Consider the following 21,570-nt stretch of genomic DNA (forward strand, 5'->3'; position numbering starts at 1 on the left):
CAATTCATTTCGCACAATTTGAAGTTGTTTAGATATGATTTTACTCCTCCCCTAGGTTTCTCTTTTTGACATTCATAAGATAGGATTTGAAGATTTTTTGCTTTAGCTTTTGAGAAGAGTCTACATCTGGTACTGGTCATTATAGTTTGTTATTTACTTTTCCTTTACTCTTCCATATTCTTAATCTGTCCAGAGTTGATATTGGATTATTTTCATAGTTTATTAATACAAAACTATTTTTACTTTTAATTAATCTCTTTCATCATTATTCATTATGTCTCTTCTTATTTCCCCTATTGATTTGGTGAAGTCTACATTTATGATGATGGAGTAGTTCCCCAACTTGGTTGGGAGTTGATTAAAAGGAGAACCTTGAGTTAGAATACTCAAGAGTTCAATTGTGATTGGTTCATTGTTGGTTGGCTTGTTAGTCACTAACTCTAATCCTTCCCAATGGAGAGGATTAGGACTTGTGAATAGAAGTTGACTTTTAAATTGACTTTCCTTCATTCGTTGAGGGTTAACTAAATGTAAACAATGACTAATTATTAATTGCTCTTGATAAAATTCTAACAAGGATAGAACTTCCAATTAATCTTCTCCCGATCAAGATTTTATTTAAATCATATAAATTCTCTAATTTAATTTTCTGTTCATCAAATTCAAAACCCCTTTTGAAAACCTCTGATTGATAAAATAGCACATCTTCTTACAACTCGTTAGGAGACGACCTCGGACTCATACTCCTAGTATTTTATTTCTAAAATTTGTGTCAACCCTTTTTCTAAATTGACAAGTGGATTTTCGCCGGTTAAGAGCTGTGCTCGCAACGCCATTTCCCTAATTAATTCTTAATCTGCCAATTTTTGCTAACGTCAATTTTTGGCGCCGTTGCCGAGGAGTTGCAATAGTGTGCTAATTTATTGATTGGAATTTATTTAATTACATTTTTCTTTTTATTTTGTTACTATGAGCTGCACGATTCTTTCATTAAATGACGCGTTCACTTCCTGATCCAAGCTTGCCAGTATTTGACCCTGAGATTGAAAGAACTATTTCACGTATAAGGCAAGCTCGACGTCGGCTAGTCCTCTCCGATGCGAATCTGGAACATCATCTAAGGGAGAAACAAGCTCCCCCTTTACTGATCTAGTTGATTCACATGTAGGTGACATGGCAGCACCTAGGAGAGTCACTATCCAAGAGGCTAGAGCCCCTGATTATACACTATAGCCATACCAGGCACGCCACCCAGCGGCGGCTGTGGACTTTAAAATAAAGACTACATTACTCAACTTGATGCCCAAGTTTCATGGCTTACCTGCTCAAGAGCCTATCAAGCACCTTAGGGATTTTCAGACAGCTTGTTCTAATGTTAAGCGTGATGGTACTGACGAAACTTCTATTCTGCTAAAGGCTTTATGGTGCACGAAATTTTGATCATCAATGGCACCATCAACATGGTACGCTCAATTGTAATCTCAACTCTTTATCACAACTCTGCACAACTAACCAGCAAGTGCACTGGGTCGTCCAAGTAATAAACCTTACGCGAGTAAGGGTCGATCCCACGGAGATTGTTGGTAAAAAGCAAGCTATGGTCAGCTTGTAAATCTCAGTCAGGCAGATTCAAATGGTTATGAATGATTTATGAATAAAGCATAAAATAAAGATAGAGATACTTATGTAATTCATTAGTGAGAATTTCAGATAAGTGTATGGAGATGCTTTGTCCCTTCCGTCTCTCTGCTTTCCTACTGTCTTCATCCAATCCTTCTTACTCCTTTCCATGGCAAGCTGTATGTTGGGCATCACCGTTGTCAATGGCTACAGTCCCGTCCTCTCAGTGAAAATGTTCAACGCGCTCTGTCACATCAAGGCTAATCATCTGTCGGTTCTCAATCAAGTTTGAAGCTCGTCACAGTCATTCAATCCTTGAATCCTACTCAGAATACCACAGACAAGGTTTAGACCTTCTGGATTCTCTTGAATGCTGCCATCAATTCTAGCTTATACCACGAAGATTCTGATTAAGAAATCCAAGAGATAGACATTCAAGCCTTGTTTGCTTGTAGAACGGAAGTGGTTGTCAGGCACGCGTTTATAGGTGAGAATGATGATGAAGGTCACATAAACATCACATTCATCATGTTCTTGGGTGCAGATGAATATCTTAGAACAAGAATAAGCCGAATTGAATAGAAGAACAATAGTAATTGCATTAATACTCGAGGTACAGCAAAGCTCCACACCTTAATCAATGGTGTGTAGAAACTCCACCGTTGAAAATACATAAGAACAAGGTCTAGGCATGGCCGAGAGGCCAGCCTCCCAAAGAGGGTTCAATCATAAAAACATGATCAAAAGATGATCCTAAGATCTAAAGTGATCAAAAGATGAAAATACAATAGTAAAAGGTCCTATTTGTAGAGAACTAGTAGCTTAGGGTTTACAAAGATGAGTAAATTACATAAAAATCCACTTCCGGGCCCACTTGGTATGTGTTTGGGCTGAGCATTGAAGCTTCTATGTGTAGAGACTTTTCTTGGAGTTAAACGCCAGCTTTTGTGCCAGTTTGGGCGTTTAACTCCCGTTCTTGTGCAAGTTCCGGCATTTTACGCTAGAATTCTTGAGCTGACTTAGAACGTCTGTTTGGGCCATCAAATCTCGAGCAAAGTATGGACTATTATATATTGCTAGAAAGCCCAGGATGTATACTTTCCAATGCATTTGAGAGCTTGCCAATTGAGCTTCGGTAGCGCCAGAAAATCCACTTTGAGTGCAAGGAGGTCAGAATCCAACAACATCTGCAGTCCTTTTCAGCCTCTGAATCAGATTTTTGCTCAGGTCCCTCAATTTCAGCCAGAAAATACCTGAAATCACAGAAAAATACACAAACTCATAGTAAAGTTCAGAAAAGTGAATTTTAAATAAAAACTAATAAAAATATAATAAAAACTAACTAAAACATACTAAAAACAATGCCAAAAAGCGTATAAATTATCCGCTCATCACAACACCAAACTTAAATTGTTGCTTGTCCCCAAGCAACTGAAAATCAAATATGATAAAAAGAAGAGAATATGCAATGAATTCCAAAAACATCTATGAAGATCAGTATTAATTAGATGAGCGGGGCTTTTAGCTTTTTGCCTCTGAACAGTTTTGGCTTCTCACTCTATCCTTTGAATTTCAGAATGATTGGCTTCTATAAGAACTCAGAATCCAGATAGTGTTATTGACTCTCCTAGTTAAGTATGATGATTCTTGAACACAGCTACTTTATGAGTCTTGGCCATGGCCCAAAGTACTCTGTCTTCCAGTATTACCACCGGATACATACATGCCACAGACACATAACTGGGTGAACCTTTTCAGATTGTGACTCAGCTTTGCTAGAGTCCCCAATTAGAGGTGTCCAGGGTTTTTAAGCACACTCTTTTTGCCTTGGATCATGACTTTATTATTTCTTTTTCTCTCTCTTTTTATTATTATTTTTTTCGCACATAATCTCTCTCTCTTTTTTTTTGAATTCACTGCTTTTTCTTGCTTCAAGAATCATTTTTGTAATTTTTTAGATCCTCAGTAACATGTCTCCTTTTTCATCATTCTTTCAAGAGCCAACATTCATGAACAACAAATTCAAAAGACATATGCACTGTTCAAGCATACATTTAGAAAACAAAGTATTGCCACCACATCAAAATAATTAATCTGTTATAAAATTCAAAATTCATGCAATTCTTCTCTTTTTCAATTAAGAACATTTTTCATTTAAAAAAGGTGATGGATTCATGGGACATTCATAACTTTAAGGCATAGACACTAAGACACTAATGATCATAAGACACAAACATAAATAAAACATAGAACATAATTTGTGAAAAACAGAAAAATAAAGAACAAGGAGATTAAAGAACGGGTCCACCTTAGTGATGGCGGCTTGTTCTTCCTCTTGAAGATTTTATCCAGTGCTTGAGCTCCTCAATGTCTCTTCCTTGTCTTTGTTGCTCCTCTCTCATGATTCTTTGATCTTCTTTAATTTCATGGAGGAGAATGGAATCTTCTTGGTGCTCCACCCTTAGTTGTCCCATGTTGGAACTCAATTCTCCTAGGGGGTGTTGATTTGCTCCCAATAGTTTTGTGGAGGAAAGTGCATCCCTTGAGGCATCTCAAGGATTTCATGATGAGTGGGATCTCTTGTTTGCTCCATCCTTTTCTTAGTGGTATCCATGAGGACTTGGTCCAACCTTTGATCAAAGTTGACCCTTTTTGAGTTTGAAAGGGACCTCGGGGATCACCTTCTTCATGGCCACAACTTCATAGAAGTGGTCTTGATGCACCCTTGAGATGAATCTCTCTATCTCCCATGACTCAAAGGTGGAAGCTTTTGCCATCCCTTTCCTCTTTCTAGAGGTTTTTCTGGCCTTAGATGCCATAAATGGTTATGGAAAAACAAAAAGCAACGCTTTTACCACACCAAACTTAGAAGGTTTGCTCGTCCTCGAGCAAAAGAAGAAAGAAGAAAGTAGAAAAAGAAGAAAGATATGAGATGGAGGGGGGCTTTGTGTTTCGGCCAAGGGGAGAAGTAGTATTTAGGTTATGTGAAAATGAAGGAGTGAAGATGGGTTTATATAGGGGTGGAGAGAGGGGTAGGGTTCAGCCATTATGGGTGGGTTTAGGAGGGAAAGTGGTTAAGAGAATGGTGGGATTTGATAGGTGAGGGGTTTTGGGGGAAGAGGTATTGAGGTGATTGGTGAATAGGTGAAGAAAAGAGAGGGTGGTGGGGTAGGTGGGGATCCTGTGGGGTCCACAGATCCTGAGATGTCAAGGATAGCTCATCCCTGCACCAAGTGGCGTGCAAAAACGCCCTTTCTGCCAATCCTGGCATTAAACGCCGGGCTGGTGACCATTTATGGCGTTTAACGCCAGCTTCTTGCCCATTCTTGGCGTTAAACGCCAGTCTGGTGCCCCTTTCTGGCGTTAAACGCCCAGAATGGTACCAGACTGGGCGTTAAACGCCCATTTGTTGTCTTTACTGGCGTTTAAATGCCATCAAGTTTTCCTCTAGAGTGTGCTATTTTTCTTTCTATTTTTCATTCTATTTTTGCTTTTTTCAATTGATTTTGTGACTTCCCATGATCATCAACCTATAAAAGACATAAAATAACAAAAGGAAAATAGATAAATATAACATTGGGTTGCCTCCCAACAAGCGCTTCTTTAATGTCACTAGCTTGACAGTGGGCCCTCATGGAGCCTCACAGATACTCAGAGCAATGTTGGAACCTCCTAACACCAAACTTAGTGTTTGAATGTGGGGGTTCAACACCAAACATAGAATTTGCTTGTGGCCTCCCAACACCAAACTTAGAGTTTGACTGTGGGGGCTCTGTTTGACTCTGTTTTGAGAGAAGCTCTTCATGCTTCCTCTCCACGGTTACAGAGGGATACCCTTGAGCCTTAAACACAAGGGATTCTTCATTCACTTGAATGATCAATTCTCCTCTGTCATCATCAATCACAGCCTTTGCTGTGGCTAGGAAGGGTCTGCCAAGGATGATGGATTCATCCATGCACTTCCCAGTCTCTAGGACTATGAAATCAGCAGGGATGTAATGGTCTTCAACCTTTACCAGAACATCCTCTACAAGTCCATAAGCTTGTTTTCTTGAATTGTCTGCCATCTCTAGTGAGATTCTTGCAGCTTGCACCTCAAAGATCCCTAGCTTCTCCATTACAGTGATAGGCATGAGGTTTATGCTTGACCCTAGGTCACACAGAGCCTTCTTGAAGGTCATGGTGCCTACTGTACAAGGTATTGAGAACTTCCCAGGGTCCTGTCTCTTTTGAGGTAATCTCTGCCTAGTCAAGTCATCCAGTTCTCTGGTGAGCAAAGGGGGTTCATCCTCTCAAGTCTCATTACCAAATAACTTGTCATTTAGCTTCATGATTGCTCCAAGGTACTTAGCAACTTGCTCTTCAGTGACATCTTCGTCCTCTTCAGAGGAAGAATATTCATCAGAGCTCATGAATGGCAGAAGTAAATCCAATAGAATCTCTATGGTCTCAGTGTGAGCCTCAGATTCCCATGGTTCCTCATTAGGGAACTCATTGGAGGTTAGTGGACGTCCATTGAGGCCTTCCTCAGTGGTGCTCACTGCCTCTTTCTCCTCTCCAAGTTCGGCCATGTTGATGGCCTTGCACTCTCCTTTTGGATTCTCTTCTGTATTGCTTGGCAGAGTACTTGGAGGGAGTTCAGTAACTTTCTTACTCAGCTAACCCACTTGTGCCTCCAAGTTTCTAATGGAAGACCTTGTTTTAGTCATGAAACTTTGAGTGGTTTTGATTAGATCAGAAACCATGGTTGCTAAGTCAGAGTGGCTCTGCTTAGAATTCTCTGTCTGTTGCTGAGAAGATGATGGAAAAGGCTTGCCATTGCTAAACCTGTTTCTTCCACCATTATTGTTGTTGAAACCTTGTTGAGGTCTCTATTGATCCTTCCATGAGAGATTTGGATGATTTCTCCATGAAGGATTATAGGTGTTTCCATAGGGTTCTCCCATGTAATTCACCTCTTCCATTGAAGGGTTCTCAGGATCATAAGCTTCTTCTTCAGATGAAGCATCCTTAGTACTGCCTGGTGCAACTTGCATTCCAAACAGACTTTGAGAAATCATATTGACTTGCTGAGTCAATATTTTGTTCTGAGCCAGTATGGCATTCAGAGTATCAATCTCAAGAACTCCTTTCTTCTGATTCGTCCCATTGTTCACAGGATTCCTTTTAGAAGTGTACATGAATTGGTTATTTGCAACCATTTCAATGAGTTCTTGAGCTTCTGCAGGCATCTTCTTCAGATGAAGAGATCCTCCAGCAGAGCTGTCCAATGACATCTTGGACAGTTCAGACAGACCATCATAGAAGATACCTATGATGCTCCATTCAGAAAGCATGTCAGAAGGACACTTTCTGATCAATTGTTTGTATCTTTCCCAAGCTTCATAGAGGGATTCACCTTCCTTCTGTCTGAAGGTTTGGACTTCCTCTCTAAGCTTACTCAATTTTTGAGGTGGAAAGAACTTTGCCAAGAAGGCATTGACTAGCTTTTCCCAAGAGTTCAGGCTTTCTTTAGGTTGTGAGTCCAACCATATCCGAGCTCTGTCTCTTACAGCAAAAGGGAATAGCATAAGTCTGTAGACCTCAGGGTCAACCCTATTGGTCTTGACAGTGTCACAGATTTGCAAGAATTCAGCTAAAAACTGATGAGGATCTTCCAATGGAAGTCCATGGAACTTGCAATTCTGTTGCATTAGAGAAACTAATTGAGGCTTAAGCTCAAAGTTGTTTGCTTCAATGGCAGGGATAGAGATGCTTTTCCCATAGAAGTCGGGAGTAGGTGTAGTAAAGTCACCCAGTACCTTCCTTGCATTGTTGGCATTGTTGTTGTGTTCGGCTACCATGGGTTCTTCTTCTTTGAAGATTTCTATTAGGTCCTCTACAGAGAGTTGTGCTTTAGCTTCTCTTAGCTTTCGCTTCAAGGTCCTTCCAGGTTCAGGGTCAGCCTCAACAAGAATGCTTTTGTCTTTGCTCCTGCTCATATAAAAGAGAAGACAACAAGAAAATATGGAATCGTCTATGTCACAGTATAGAGATTCCTTGAGGTATCAAAGGAAAAGAAAAGTAGAAGGAAGAGGTAGAAGAATTCGAACTTAGAAAGATAGAGTTCGAATTATGCATTGAGGAGGAGTGTTAGTCCATAAATAGAAGGATGTGAGAAGAGTGGAAGAAATTTTCGAAAATTAAAGTGAATTAATTAAAAGAAATTTTGAAAAAAATGGTAATTGATTTTCAAAAACTAAGATTGAGAAAGAAATAAAGTGATTTTGAAAAAGATTTTGAAATTGGAAATCAAAGAGATATGATTGAAAACTATTTTGAAAAAGATGTGATTAAAAAGATATGATTGAAAAGTTATGGTTTTAAAGAGATATGATTGAAAAGATATGATTGAAAAACAATTTAAAAAGATTTGATTTTTTAAAATTAATGACTTGGCTAACAAGAAAAGATATGATTCAAATATTAAACCTTTCTCAACAAAAAAGGCAACACACTTGAAATGTTGAATCAAATCATTAATTGTTAGCAAGTATTTTTGAAAATGGAAAGAAATTGATTTTAAAAATATATGATTGAAAAGATATGATTTGAAAAAGATTTGATTTTGAAAAATTATGGAAACTTGAAAAAAAAATTGAATTAAAAACAAAATCTTCCCTCTTGTGCCATCCTGGCGTTAAACGCCCAGAATGGTATCCATTCTGGCGTTTAACGCCCAAAATGCTACCCTTTTGGGCGTTAAACGCCCAGCCAGGCACCCTGGCTGGCGTTTAAACGCCAGTTTTCCTTCCTCACTGGGCATTTTGATCGCCCAGCTTTTTCTGTGTAATTCCTCTGCTGTATGTTCTGAATCTTCAATTCTCTGTATTATTGACTTGAAAAGACACAAATTAAAATTTTTTTGGATATTTAATAATGAAGAATAATCAAAATGAAACTAAGATCAAGTAAACAATGCATGCATGACACCAAACTAAGATGTCTGTATACTACTGACACTAGACTCAACAAGAAACATAAAATATTTTTTATTTTTATGACTTTGTAATTTTTTTGGATTTTTCGAAAATTATAAGGAGAAGAAAATAAAGAGATTCAAAATTTTTAATATGAATTCAAGGAATCATGCAATGTTAGTCTAAAGCTTCGGTCTAAAGAAATTAGACATGGCTAGCCAGGCTTCAGCAGGACATTGCATTCAAGAGCTAAATTGATGAAAATCAATCAGCTTTGGTGATGATGAAAACATCACCTTGAAACTCTAGAATTCATTCTTATAAATTCTGAAGAAAAGTACCTAATCTAAACAACAAGATGAACCGTCAGTTGTCCAAACTCTAACAATCCCCGGCAACGGCGCCAAAAACTTGGTGCACGAAATTGTGATCATCAATGGCGCCATCAACATGGTACGCTCAATTGTAATCTCAACTCTTTATCACAACTCCGTACAACTAACCAGCAAGTGCACTGGGTCGTCCAAGTAATAAACCTTACGCGAGTAAGGGTCGATCCCACGGAGATTGTTGGTATGAAGCAAGCTATGGTCATCTTGTAAATCTTAGTCAGGCAGATTCAAATGGTTATGAATGATTTATGAATAAAGCATAAAATAAAGATAGAGATACTTATGTAATTCATTGGTGAGAATTTCAGATAAGTGTATGGAGATGCTTTGTCCCTTCCGTCTCTCTGCTTTCCTACTGTCTTCATCCAATCCTTCTTACTCCTTTCCATGGCAAGCTGTATGTTGGGGATCACCGTTGTCAATGGCTACAGTCCCGTCCTCTCAGTGAAAATGTTCAACGCGCTCTGTCACAGCACGGCTAATCATCTGTCGGTTCTCAATCAGGTTGGAATAAAATCCAGTGATTCTTTTGTGTCTGTCACTAATGCCCAACCTTTAGGAGTTTGAAGCTCGTCACAGTCATTCAATCCTTGAATCCTACTCAGAATACCACAGACAAGGTTCAGACCTTCCGGATTCTCTTGAATTCCGCCATCAATTCTAGCTTATACCACGAAGATTCCGATTAAGAAATCCAAGAGATAGACATTCAAGCCTTGTTTGCTTGTAGAACGGAAGTGGTTGTCAGGCACGTGTTCATAGGTGAGAATGATGATGAGCGTCGCATAATCATCACATTCATCATGTTCTTGGGTGCAAATGAATATCTTAGAACAAGAATAAGCCGAATTGAATAGAAGAACAATAGTAATTGCATTAATACTCGAGGTACAGCAGAGCTCCACACCTTAATCTATGGTGTGTAGAAACTCCACCGTTGAAAATACATAAGAACAAGGTCTAGGCATGGCCGAGAGGCCAGCCTCCCAAAGAGGGTTCAATCATAAAAACATGATCAAAAGATGATCCTAAGATCTAAAGTGATCAAAAGATGAAAATACAATAGTAAAAGGTCCTATTTGTAGACAACTAGTAGCTTAGGGTTTACAAAGATGAGTAAATTACATAAAAATCCACTTCCGGGCCCACTTGGTGTGTGTTTGGGCTGAGCATTGAAGCCTCTATGTGTAGAGACTTTTCTTGGAGTTAAACGCCAGCTTTGTGCCAGTTTGGGCGTTTAACTCCCATTCTTGTGCCAGTTCCAGCGTTTTACGCTAGAATTCTGGAGCTGACTTGGAACGTCTATTTGGGCCATCAAATATCGGGCAAAGTATGGACTATTATACATTGCTGGAAAGCCCAGGATGTCTACTTTCTAACGAAATTGAGAGCGTGCCGATTGGTTTTCTGTAGCGCCAGAAAATCCACTTTGAGTGCAGGGAGGTCAGAATCCAACAACATCTGCAGTCCTTTTCAGCCTCTGAATCAGATTTTTGCTCAGGTCCCTCAATTTCAGCCAGAAAATACTTGAAATCATAGAAAAATACACAAACTCATAGTAAAGTCCAGAAAAGTGAATTTTAAATAAAAACTAATAAAAATATAATAAAAACTAACTAAAACATACTAAAAACAATGCCAAAAAGCGTATAAATTATCCGCTCATCACTTTCCCATTCTCGCTTGAGGGGAAGGAAAAAGAGTGGTACTACACTCAACGCGGAGCAACTATTTCTAACTGGGATATGCTTAGAAGAGAATTTTTGGAGGAATTCTTTCCAGCTGAGGTTACCGATAAACTAAGGAAAGACATTTCCATGATCGTTCTGGACGAATCTGAGACTCTCTACGAATATTGGGAGCGCTTCAATAATCTTCTGGAAGCATGTCTCCACCATATGAATGACAAGATAGTGTTGCTCGGTTACTTTACACAGGACATGAAATCTCAGGATAAGACCACATTGGAAGGTGCTAGCAATGGGTCTATGAAAAAGTACAAGACTACGGAAGAGGCATGGGAATTGATTAGCGACTTAGCTGAATCTTCTAGGAATCACAGGCAGAAACAAAGTTGGTCAAGAGCTGTTGTAGAGGTATCCTCTAGCAAAGAGACTGCTGCTATAACTCAAAGCTTATCTAAAATGACCAACTTACTGAAGCAGAAGCAACTAAGTCAACAACAAGCGCAGCAAGTTCAGCCTTCTCCACCACAGCACAGCCAACAGTTGGTTCCACAAAGAGTATGCGGGATCTGTGCCGATTATAGTCATTATACTGATGAGTGTCCGCAACTCCAACAGGAAGACCACACTGTGGCAGCCACCCACAACTTCTATGACCGCCCCAATCAAGGGTACAATCAAGGTAGCGGCTACAACCATGGATGGCAGGATAACCCTAACCAAGGCTGGAAAGATAATTCTAACCAGGGTTGGAGGGATAATCATAACAGAGGAGGCACAGAAAATAATGGAAACCAGAGGTGGAATAACAATAACAACTTCAGGCAGCAGAATCAGAATCAGGCCTACAGAGCACCTCATCTAAGGCAGCCTCAAGCATCTTAGCAGACCCCTTAGATCACTTATCCCTCTTTATCTCCTAATGACGAGTTACTATAATCTATTGATCAGAGATAGCAGGCCATGGAAAACAACCTTACTTCTAGTCTAAATGGTCTAAACTCTACCTTGCAAGCCCTTGTCTCACAGATTGGATCACTGAATAACTCTAACAACCAGTCCTCAAGCTCTGGTGGACTCCCCTCTCAACCATTACCCAACTCCAAGGGTGGCATCAATTCCATTACCCTGAGATCTGGAACCACAATGCAAGAGAGGAATCCAGAGGAATCAAGCCCATTAGAACACGCCCCAGCTGCGGACACGGTTGAGGTAGAGGATGTTGAAGAAGAAGATGAAACACAAGGCATGGCTGAAGCATAAGCAGCCTAACCAAGGAATGCAGAACCCCAGCAAGCTGAAGCTATAAAAGACGCCATTCCTATTCCATTTCTACACCTTGCTACGAAGCCCAGAAAGAAGATGGAACTTGATCCCAAAATGGTAGAGATCTTCAAAAAGGTTGAGGTAACTATTCCCCTTTTTGATGTTATCCAGCAAGTGCCTAAATATGCAAAGTTTCTAAAAGAGTTGTGTATACATAAAGATAAAATTAATGAATTAGAAACTATACCTGAAAAATGTAGGGACCCAGGGCCATGCATGGTTAATTGTACCATTGGAAGTGTGATATTTTCTGACTGTATGTGTGATTTAGGAGCATGCGTGAGTATTATGCCCTTATCTATATATAATGCTTTAAGGCTCCCTCCCTTAAAAAGGTTGGCAGCTCATTTTGCGTTAGCAGATAAAAGTATTATCACAGTGGTTGGAATTGCTGAAGATGTATTGGTGAGCATTAAGGGGCTCACGTTTCCCATTGATTTTTATATCTTGGAGATGCCCCAAAATGAATCAGGGAGACTTTTGTCAATCCTGCTTGGTAGACCATTTTTGAAGACCTCAAAATTCAAGCTGGATGCCTTTTCGAGTACCTATTCCTTTGAGGTAGATGGCAGAATAGTGAGCTTTAATCTAGATGAAGGTGAAGCATCCCCCAGAAGATCACTCCATATTCCAATGTGACATTATTGATGAAATTTTAGCTGCAACTCACCAGGAAGAAATGGAAGAGAGTCACATAGAGCAAGACCCAAGTGTGGGGACACCCTCTGAACATACTGAAGATTCATCACCATTTTCACCAGCCCCAGAGAATTCAAAACCAAACCATGGGCAGAAAATGGAATTAAAGCCCTTTCCTCCACACCTCAAGTATGCGTACCTTGAGGACAAGTAGAAGTTTCCAGTTATCATTGCAAGGGAGTTCACTTCCCAACAAGAAGAACAACTGCTTAGTGTATTGAGGATGCATAAGAAAATAATTGGATGGAGCTTGGCAGATATAGTAGGCATCAGCCCTCAAGTTTGTGAACATAGAATATTCTTAGAAGAAGGAGCAAAGCCTGTCCGTCAACCTCAGAGAAGATTGAATCCCACCATCTTAGAAGTTATCAAAAAGGAAGTAACCAGACTACTTGAAGCATATATCATTTACCCCATTTTAGATAGCGAATGGGTCAGCCCAGTACAAGTGGTGCCCAAGAAGTCTGGAGTCACAACAATAAGGAATGAGCAAGGAGAACTTCTGACAACCAGAGTGCAAAACGCATGGAGAGTTTGCATTAACTACAGGCGTCTCAACCAAGCCACACGCAAGGATCACTATCCCTTGCCATTCATTGATCAAATGCTTGATCGCCTGTCAGGTAAATCTCACTACTGCTTTCTAGACGGTTATACAGGTTATTTTCAAATTCATATAGCTCCTGAAGATCAGGAAAAGACTACTTTTACATGTCCTTGTGGGACTTATGCTTATAAAAGAATGCCCTTTGGCATGTGCAATGCACCAGCTACTTTCCAAAGGTGTATGATGAGTCTTTTCTCTGATCTCATTGAGACCTGTATGGAAGTTTTTATGGATGACTTTAGCGTTTATGGTGATTCATTTAACCTTTGCTTGGATAGTTTGTCTAAAGTATTGGACAGGTGTGTTAGTTCAAACCTAGTTTTAAATTTTGAAAAGTGTCATTTTATGGTAAAACAAGGTATTGTTCTAGGACATGTTGTTTCTGATACTGGTATCTCTATAGACCTAGTAAAGGTGGATGTTATTTCTAGTTTACCTTACCCCTCCTCTGTGAGGGAAGTCCGTTCATTCCTTGGCCATGCAGGTTTTTACAAGAGATTTATTAAGGACATTAGTAAGGTAGCTGATCGGGGGAAAATTTGTCTCTCAACAAATCTCCATTCGGCAAGTGTACCGAATTTGTCATCAAGTAAAAACTCACAATAAAGTGAGGTCGAATCCCACAGGGATTGATTGATCAAGCAACTTTAATTAGAGGAATGTTCTAATTGAGCGAATCCATGAATAGAGTTGATACTTGCAGAAAATAAAATGGCGGTAAAGTAAATGACTGAAAGTAAATTACAGAACTGTAATTGGGAATGGGAGAATTGCTCATAAAAGTAAATTACAGAAATTAAAGAGAATGGGTAAGATCAGAAATGGGGAGTTCATTGGGCTCAGGAGATGTTGCATTCTCCGGATCAATTTCATTCTCATCTCTTCCTCAATCAATGCACTCATTGATCTCCTTGGTAATCTTAAGTGATTGAACAACAATTTCTTGTGGTTCAATCTCTCAAATCTTGATCAATAGCCAATTCCTTGGTCAATTGCTCATGAGAAGAGATGAAGTATGGTCACTGATTATACCACATGCATTTCCCAAATCAAGTGTTAAGAGGGTTATAGCCATATACCCATCCACACCCAATGTGGTCCAGCATGAGAAAGCATTTCTAGCTGATCTCTTCATTCCTTTTTCAAGGTTCCGAAGAGATCCAAGTTTGAATAGCTTCTTTTCCAAGATAACTATCCAATTGGATGAAGATCGAAAGCTTTCAAGTAAAATCAAGAGAAAAGATAGAAGAAGAATAATGAAAACTAGTATTGATCCATCAAATTACAACAGAGCTCCCTAACCCAATGAAAGGGGTTTAGTTGTTCATAGCTCTAGAAATCAAAATCAAAGATGGAGAATACATCATAAAGCTAGAAGTGCAGAGAAAGTAAAATACAAAGAGTAGTTCTATTTTCTAGCTCTCCGTCCGTCCCCTAAACAATTCAAAGCTACTCCTATATATACTATTCTTCTCAGCTTCTAGTTGGCTCTTCAAGTCTTGGGCCTTTGGGTCTTGAGTTTGAAGCAGTTCCTTTCTTCATTTGGGCTTGGCTTTACTTGTAGAGAGAAAGTGTGAAGTCGGTAGAGACTTTAGCTCAAGACGTCAGGGGTGTTTAACATTTAGCGAAAGTGTAAGTTCGAGAACGTTAGTGACAATTAACATTGTCACTAACGTTCCAATGCACCCCTTAGCTTCACGTTAAAGTCCACGTTAACTAGGTTAACGTGGCTTCTAACGTGGCTTTTGCCAACCTTCGAGAATGTTAGTGACACTCAACATTGTCACTAACGTTCCAGTGTGCCCCTTGCTTCACGTTAAAGCTCACGTTAACTGAGTTAACGTGGCTTCTAACGTGGCTCTTGCCAACCTTCGAGAACGTTAGTGACACTCAACATTGTCACTAACGTTCCAATGTGCCCATAGGTCACACGTTAGAGTCCACGTTAACTAGGTTAACGTGGCTTCTAACGTGGCCACTCTTAGCCATCCCAACGTTAGTGACAATGTTGAGTGTCACTAACGTTGGCCCATCCTTCATTCCTCATCGTTAGCTTCCACGTTAACCAAGTTAACGGGGAAGTTAACGTGGCTCTTGGGGGTTGTGTGGTTGCTTCAACGTTAGTGACAATGTTGAGTGTCACTAACGTTGTCGACAAATCTTCATCTCTTACATTAGCTCCCACGTTAACCAAGTTAACGTGGGAGTTAACATGGTACTTTGCACCTTAGGCCAACGTTAGTGACAATGTTGAGTGTCACTAACGTTGGCTTCTCTTCCCCCTTTAACGTTAGAGGCCACGTTAACTAGGTTAACGTGGCTCCTAACGTGGCCATTTGTGAGCAATTGCCAACGTTAGTGACAATGTTGAGTGTCACTAACGTTGGCTCAACTTCTCTTCCACGTTAGAGTTCACGTTAACTTAGTTAACGTGACTCCTTAACGTGGCTTTGATGGCTTTTGAGAGTGTTATTGGCAATCACTTTTCTCCTTAGCCTTGCAAGTTACTCCCATTCTTTGCTTCCTTTGTCCTGAAATCAAGCAATAAAGTGCATCAAAGTTCTAATCCAAGCCATGGGGGATGCAATATCAATTTTGTCATTAAAATCATGCAAAATCCTCATGAAATCATGTAAAATGCACAATGCATGCTTGAATTAGGATGTAAATGATTTTCTACCCAAAACTAGCTTATTTCCTAAGAAAATGCAATGAACTACCTAAAAACAGTAACGAAAAGGTCAGTGAAACTGGCCAAAATGCCCTGGCATCAGTAGCACTACCCTTATCCAGACTACTGCAGAAAGACATTGAGTTCAAGTTCAGTGAGGATTGCAAACAAGCATTTGATAAGCTAAAGACCGCCTTGACACAAGCTCCGATTGTGAGGGGACCAGATTGGAGTCAACCATTTGAAATCATGTGTGACGCCTCCAATCATGCAGTAGGAGCAGCACTGACTCAACATGAAGGTAACGACCCTTTTGTAATTGCTTATGCATCTAAGACTTTAGATGCTGCTCAATCTAATTACAATATTACTGAAAAAGAGCTTCTAGATATCGTTTTTGCTCTGGATGAATTCCGAGCCTACTTACTTGGTACTAAGGTAGTAATGTACTCAGACCATGCAGCTCTAAAATATTTATTAGCTAAAAAGGAGCCTAAACCAAGGCAAATATGTTGGATGCTACTGCTGCAAGAATTTGATATGGAAATTAAAGATAGGAGCGGTAACCAAAATTTAGCGGCTGACCACTTATGTCGCCTTGAGCACATTAAAGATGACTCCATTCCTATCACTAATAATTTCCTATTTGATAGCTTACAGGCAGTATCTAATGTAGCCCCTTGGTATGCACCTGTAGCTAATTATATAGTTAGCCATAATTTTCCTCCAAATTTTACTAAGCATCAGAGATACAAGCTGAAAAGCGAGTCCAAATACTATGTATGGGATGACCCATATCTGTGGAGGTGTGGTGCTGACCAAGTAATTAGACGGTGTGTACCCTAATCAGAATTCCAATCCATTTTAGAGGCCTGCCACTCATCTGAGAGTGGAGGACATTTTGGGCCTCAACGAATTGCTAGAAAAGTTTTAGACTGCCGATTCTGGTGGCCTACTCTTTTTAAAGATGCTGCTGACCTTTTAAATCTTGTCCTCTATGTCAAAGGTTTGGTAATGTATCCCAGAGGGATGAAATGCCTCAACAAATTATGCTTTTCTTTGAAATTTTTTATGTTTGGGGCATTGACTTCAGGGGTCCATTTCCAAATTTTAATGGCCACCTTTATATACTGTTAGTTGTAGATTATGTTTCTAAAAGGGTGGAAGCAATTCCTACCCATACTGATGATGCTAACACTGTTGTTTCCTTTGTTAGAAACCATATTATTTGTCGCCTTGGATCACCACGAGCAATCGTGAGTGATCGAGGCACTCACTTTTGCAACAGGAGACTAACAGGTTTACTAAAGAGGCATGGGATAATTCATAAAGTATCAATAGCCTATCACCCCCAGACTAATGGGCAAGCAGAGGTGTCTAACAGGGAGATAAAGTGCATACTGCAAAAGGTAGTCAAGCCTCATAGAAAGGACTGGAGCACTAGGCTCCAAGACGCGCTTTGGGCATATCGAACAGCATACAAGACACTGATTGGGATGACTCCTTTCCACTTGGTTTATAGAAAGGCCTGTCATCTCCCAGTTGAGTTAGAGCACAAAGCCTTCTGGGCGGTAAAAGAGTGCAACATGGTCTATGAGAGAGCTGGAGCTGAACAGAAGTTGCAACTGCAAGAATTAGAGAGCCTTCGCCTAGAAGCTTCTGAAAACTCCAGGCTATATAAAGAGAAGGTAAAGGCTGTGCATGACAAGAGCATTAAGCGAAGAGAATTCCAACCTTGGGACTTAGTCCTACTTTACAACTCCAGAATGCGACTCGTGTCAGGCAAACTGAGATCCAAATGGGATGGTCCCTATCGAGTAGAGAAGGTGGAACCATACGGAGTCTTTCAGTTAAGCCATCCTTCAAGCTCTGAACTTATCAAGGTCAATGGACATCGCTTGAAGTTATTCCATGGTAAAAAGATGGCGAAAAACCAGGAGCTAGAGATCTTCCTCTTGGAAGATCTGCCCACAACAGAAGACTGAGCTAGTGGAGCGTCCAACTTAAGGATGTTAAAGCAAAGTGCTAGGTGGGAGACAACTCACCATGGTATGATCGTTCCTCTCCTCTCCTTATCTTCCCTTGTCAATAACCCTTCTCAGTACTAATGCCTATCTTTTGCATCTCATCCACATACTGCATATTGCATTTTTATATAAAAAATGGGTTACGGCATGCGACGCGCCAGCGTCGCTGACGCGCTCGCGTCACTGTGCCTTCGAAGCATTAATGAAAAGGAACAGAGAGTTGCGTAGGTATATGGCTGGAGGAGTGCCCCTGGCACCATTTGATCTACGTGTCTACGTGGATGACACAATCGCGTCATTCGTAATAAGGCCTCCCCACGCGTCCGCGTCAACCACGCGAACACGTGGCTCTGCAATTCGACGAAAAAGGGCGTATGGCAGTGAGTTGCGCTAGAGTTGGGCTGCACTTGTGCTATCGCACAAGCCCTGCCACGCGAACGCGTGCCACACACGTCCGCGCCGTTTTCTCAATCTGGCCATCGACGCGATCGCGTCAACCACGCGACCGCGTCACTCTGTAATTTGGCAAAAACATGTTTCACACAGAGAGTTGTGCGAGAGCGAAGCTGCCCTCGCTCCCCTAGCGCAAATCATGTCACGCATCTGTGTGACCGACGCGTCCACGTCATTTCCTTCTAGGGCACTCCGCGTGACCGCGTGCACCACGCGTCCGCGTCGCTTGCGCCGCCCAACTCATTTAAATCTACCAGATTGTCTTATCTTTTCCCACCCCAATATTCTTTCTTCCTTCTTCCTCCCTTCTCTCTCCCTTCTCTCTCCCTTCTACTCCTTCTTTCCCACCACCATTGTCAAGGTTTTTCTTTTCTTCTCCTCTCCCTACTTTTTCATTCTTCTTCTTATTTTCATGTTTTCTTTTTTCTTTCTCTTCTACTTTCCCTATCCATGTTTTCTTTTTCTTCCCTCTTCCTCCTATTGGTGTTCGAGATTTATTTGGGTCATTATTTTTATATGTTGCTTGTGAATTATTTAGGACTTGTTTAATAGTTATATATTATTTTTATAGGGTTACTTGCATGTTCAAGTTAATATTTTCCATACCTTATTTAACATGCATGCTATGTGTTTGTGAAAACGCCCATATGACATTTTGCACTATTTTTAGATTTCTTTCAATCTACTACTCTAAATGCCTTCATTTCACAAAACCCTTCTTATATTTTATTAATTAAATATAATTGTTATTACAAGCATATTGTTTCTTTGAAAGACTTGGTAATCTAACTTGGACATTGAATGCTTGATCTATGCTACTCATGCCCTTGTTGGCATGCCAATAAACACATTGCTTTTAACTGTCACCACATGCACTTGCTATATTTCCGTTGTTGATTTGTCACATGTAGTCATGACCATGTGTTCACATCATTATCCCTTCCTGTGCATTGATTACCACCTTTCCCATTCTTTTCCTTGCTATAACCCTTGAAATATTCATGTCTTTTGATGAGCAGATAATTTATACGCTTTTTGGCATTGTTTTTAGGTAGTTTTTAGTAAGTTCAAGCTACTTTTAGGGATGTTTTCATTAGTTTTTATGTAAAATTCACATTTCTGGACTTTACTATGAGTTTGTGTGTTTTTCTATGATTTCAGGTAATTTCTGGCTGAAATTGAGGGACTTGAGCAAAACTCTGATAGGAGGCTGACAAAGGACTGCTGATGGTGTTGGAATCTGACCTCCCTGCACTCGAAATAGATTTTATGGAGCTACAGAACTCCAAATGGCGCACTCCCAATGGTGTTGGAAAGTAGACATCTAGAGCTTTCCATCAATATATAATAGTCCATACTTTATTCGGGAATTGATGACGTAAACTGGCGCTCAACGCTAGTTCCATGTTGCTGTCTGGAGTAAAACGCCAGAAACACGTCACCACCCGGAGTTGAACGCCCAAAACACGTTACAACTTGACGTTCAACTCCAAAAGAAGCCTCAGCTCGTGGATAGATCAAGCTCAGCCCAAACACACACCAAGTGGGCCCCAGAAGTGGATTTATGCATCAATTACTTACTCATGTAAACCCTAGTAGCTAGTCTAGTATAAATAGGATAATTTACTATTGTATTAGACATCTTTGGTCTCAGTTTTATTTTATTCTTCATCTGAGGAGACTATTGATCACGTTTTGGGGGGGCTGGCCATTCGGCCATGCCTGAACCTTTCACTTATGTATTTTCAACGGTGAAGTTTCTACACACCATAGATTAAGGGTGTGGAGCTCTGCTGTACCTCAAGTTTCAATGCAATTACTATTATTTTCTATCCAATTCAAATTATTCCTATTCTAAGATATTCGTTCCACTTCAACTTGATGAATGTGATGATCCGTGACACTCATTATCATTCTCACCTATGAACGCATGTGATTGACAACCACTTCCGTTCTACCCTAGACTGGGCGCATATTGATGACAAGTCATCATATACCCATTTTGTCAAGCTAATTTCACTTGTTTCACTAGTTTTTATGCACTTTCTTGCATCCTAAGTAAGTAATTTGGAATGAAAATGCATAACTTCTTTAAATCAAACAACCACCATTAAATTGATGCTAAATCATGAGGTTTGAGCTAAAATTAATTGATTTTTAATGATTTATAAACCTTATGAGTTTAGAGATACTTTGATTGGTTGTTTTGGTTTCTTGTAGGTGAAGAAAGGAAGAAAAGAAGAAAAACGTGGCTTAAGAAGTGTAACCATGGGAGGAGAAGTGTGGTGCAACATAGAAGGAGGAAGGGCACACTGCCCTCCAGGAGAGCAGCATAGTGAACCAAGCTTCCAAAGAAATTCTGCCCTGCCCTCTTCAAGAGCAATATCGGGCTCATCAAAGAAATAAATTCAAGGAAAAAGCTTACCAATGCTTGCCACAAGGTTCGAACTCATGAGCAAGGGGGAGTGGGGGAGCACTACTCACAAAGGAAAATAAGCCAAAAATTGGCCAAAATGCTCCCAGTAAGTCTTGAACACGGAGGCTTTACTAGGAAAGCAAGGAAGCTGCACCACTTGAACGCTACCCTGATAATGTCCAAGACTTGGCACGCGAAATATTTCAGGCGTACCATGCAACTCTGCCCTGCCCTTCACAAGGGCAGGGCAGCATCATCTTGAACGCACCAAGCACGCACGCACGAGACCGCATGCACCATTTCCTACTCTACCCTCCACAAGGGCAGGGTAGCCTCCTGGAAGCTACTTTCTCATGGGCTGAAAATTGGATTAAAAATCCAATTTAATTCATTTCTTCACCAAATCAAAAGCCCATAAAAATTCCAAAATCCAAGAATAGAAAGTGTATAAATAGGAGCTAGTTTTATGTAATTGGGGGCTGGAGACTTTATTTTTGAATTTTCCTTTCTACTTGCATTTTAATTTTGAACTTTGGAATTTCTTAGAGAATTAGGAAGGAGAATTGATCTCTCTTCTTCCTGGTTCCTGCTTGAGCACTCTTTACTTTTCTTGCTTTGGATCTTGGGTGAAGAATTGAAGAACTTCTGTTTCAATCTCACCTTGAGATCTCTTCTTTAATTTTCTGAATAATTGAATTCTACTTTCTGTTCATTT

At 40.2% G+C, this 21,570-nt stretch overlaps 1 non-coding gene across 1 annotated transcript; it reads left to right on the forward strand.

The window, feature by feature from the left end:
• Positions 1–6,950: 6,950 nt before the first annotated feature.
• On the forward strand, positions 6,951–7,058 carry LOC112793701 (small nucleolar RNA R71). The gene has a single exon (XR_003198402.1). It is a non-coding gene; the product is annotated as a small nucleolar RNA R71 (small nucleolar RNA).
• Positions 7,059–21,570: the final 14,512 nt, after the last annotated feature.

Source organism: Arachis hypogaea, chromosome 3 (genome assembly GCF_003086295.3).
Source record: "Arachis hypogaea cultivar Tifrunner chromosome 3, arahy.Tifrunner.gnm2.J5K5, whole genome shotgun sequence".
Taxonomy (NCBI): Eukaryota; Viridiplantae; Streptophyta; class Magnoliopsida; order Fabales; family Fabaceae; genus Arachis; species Arachis hypogaea.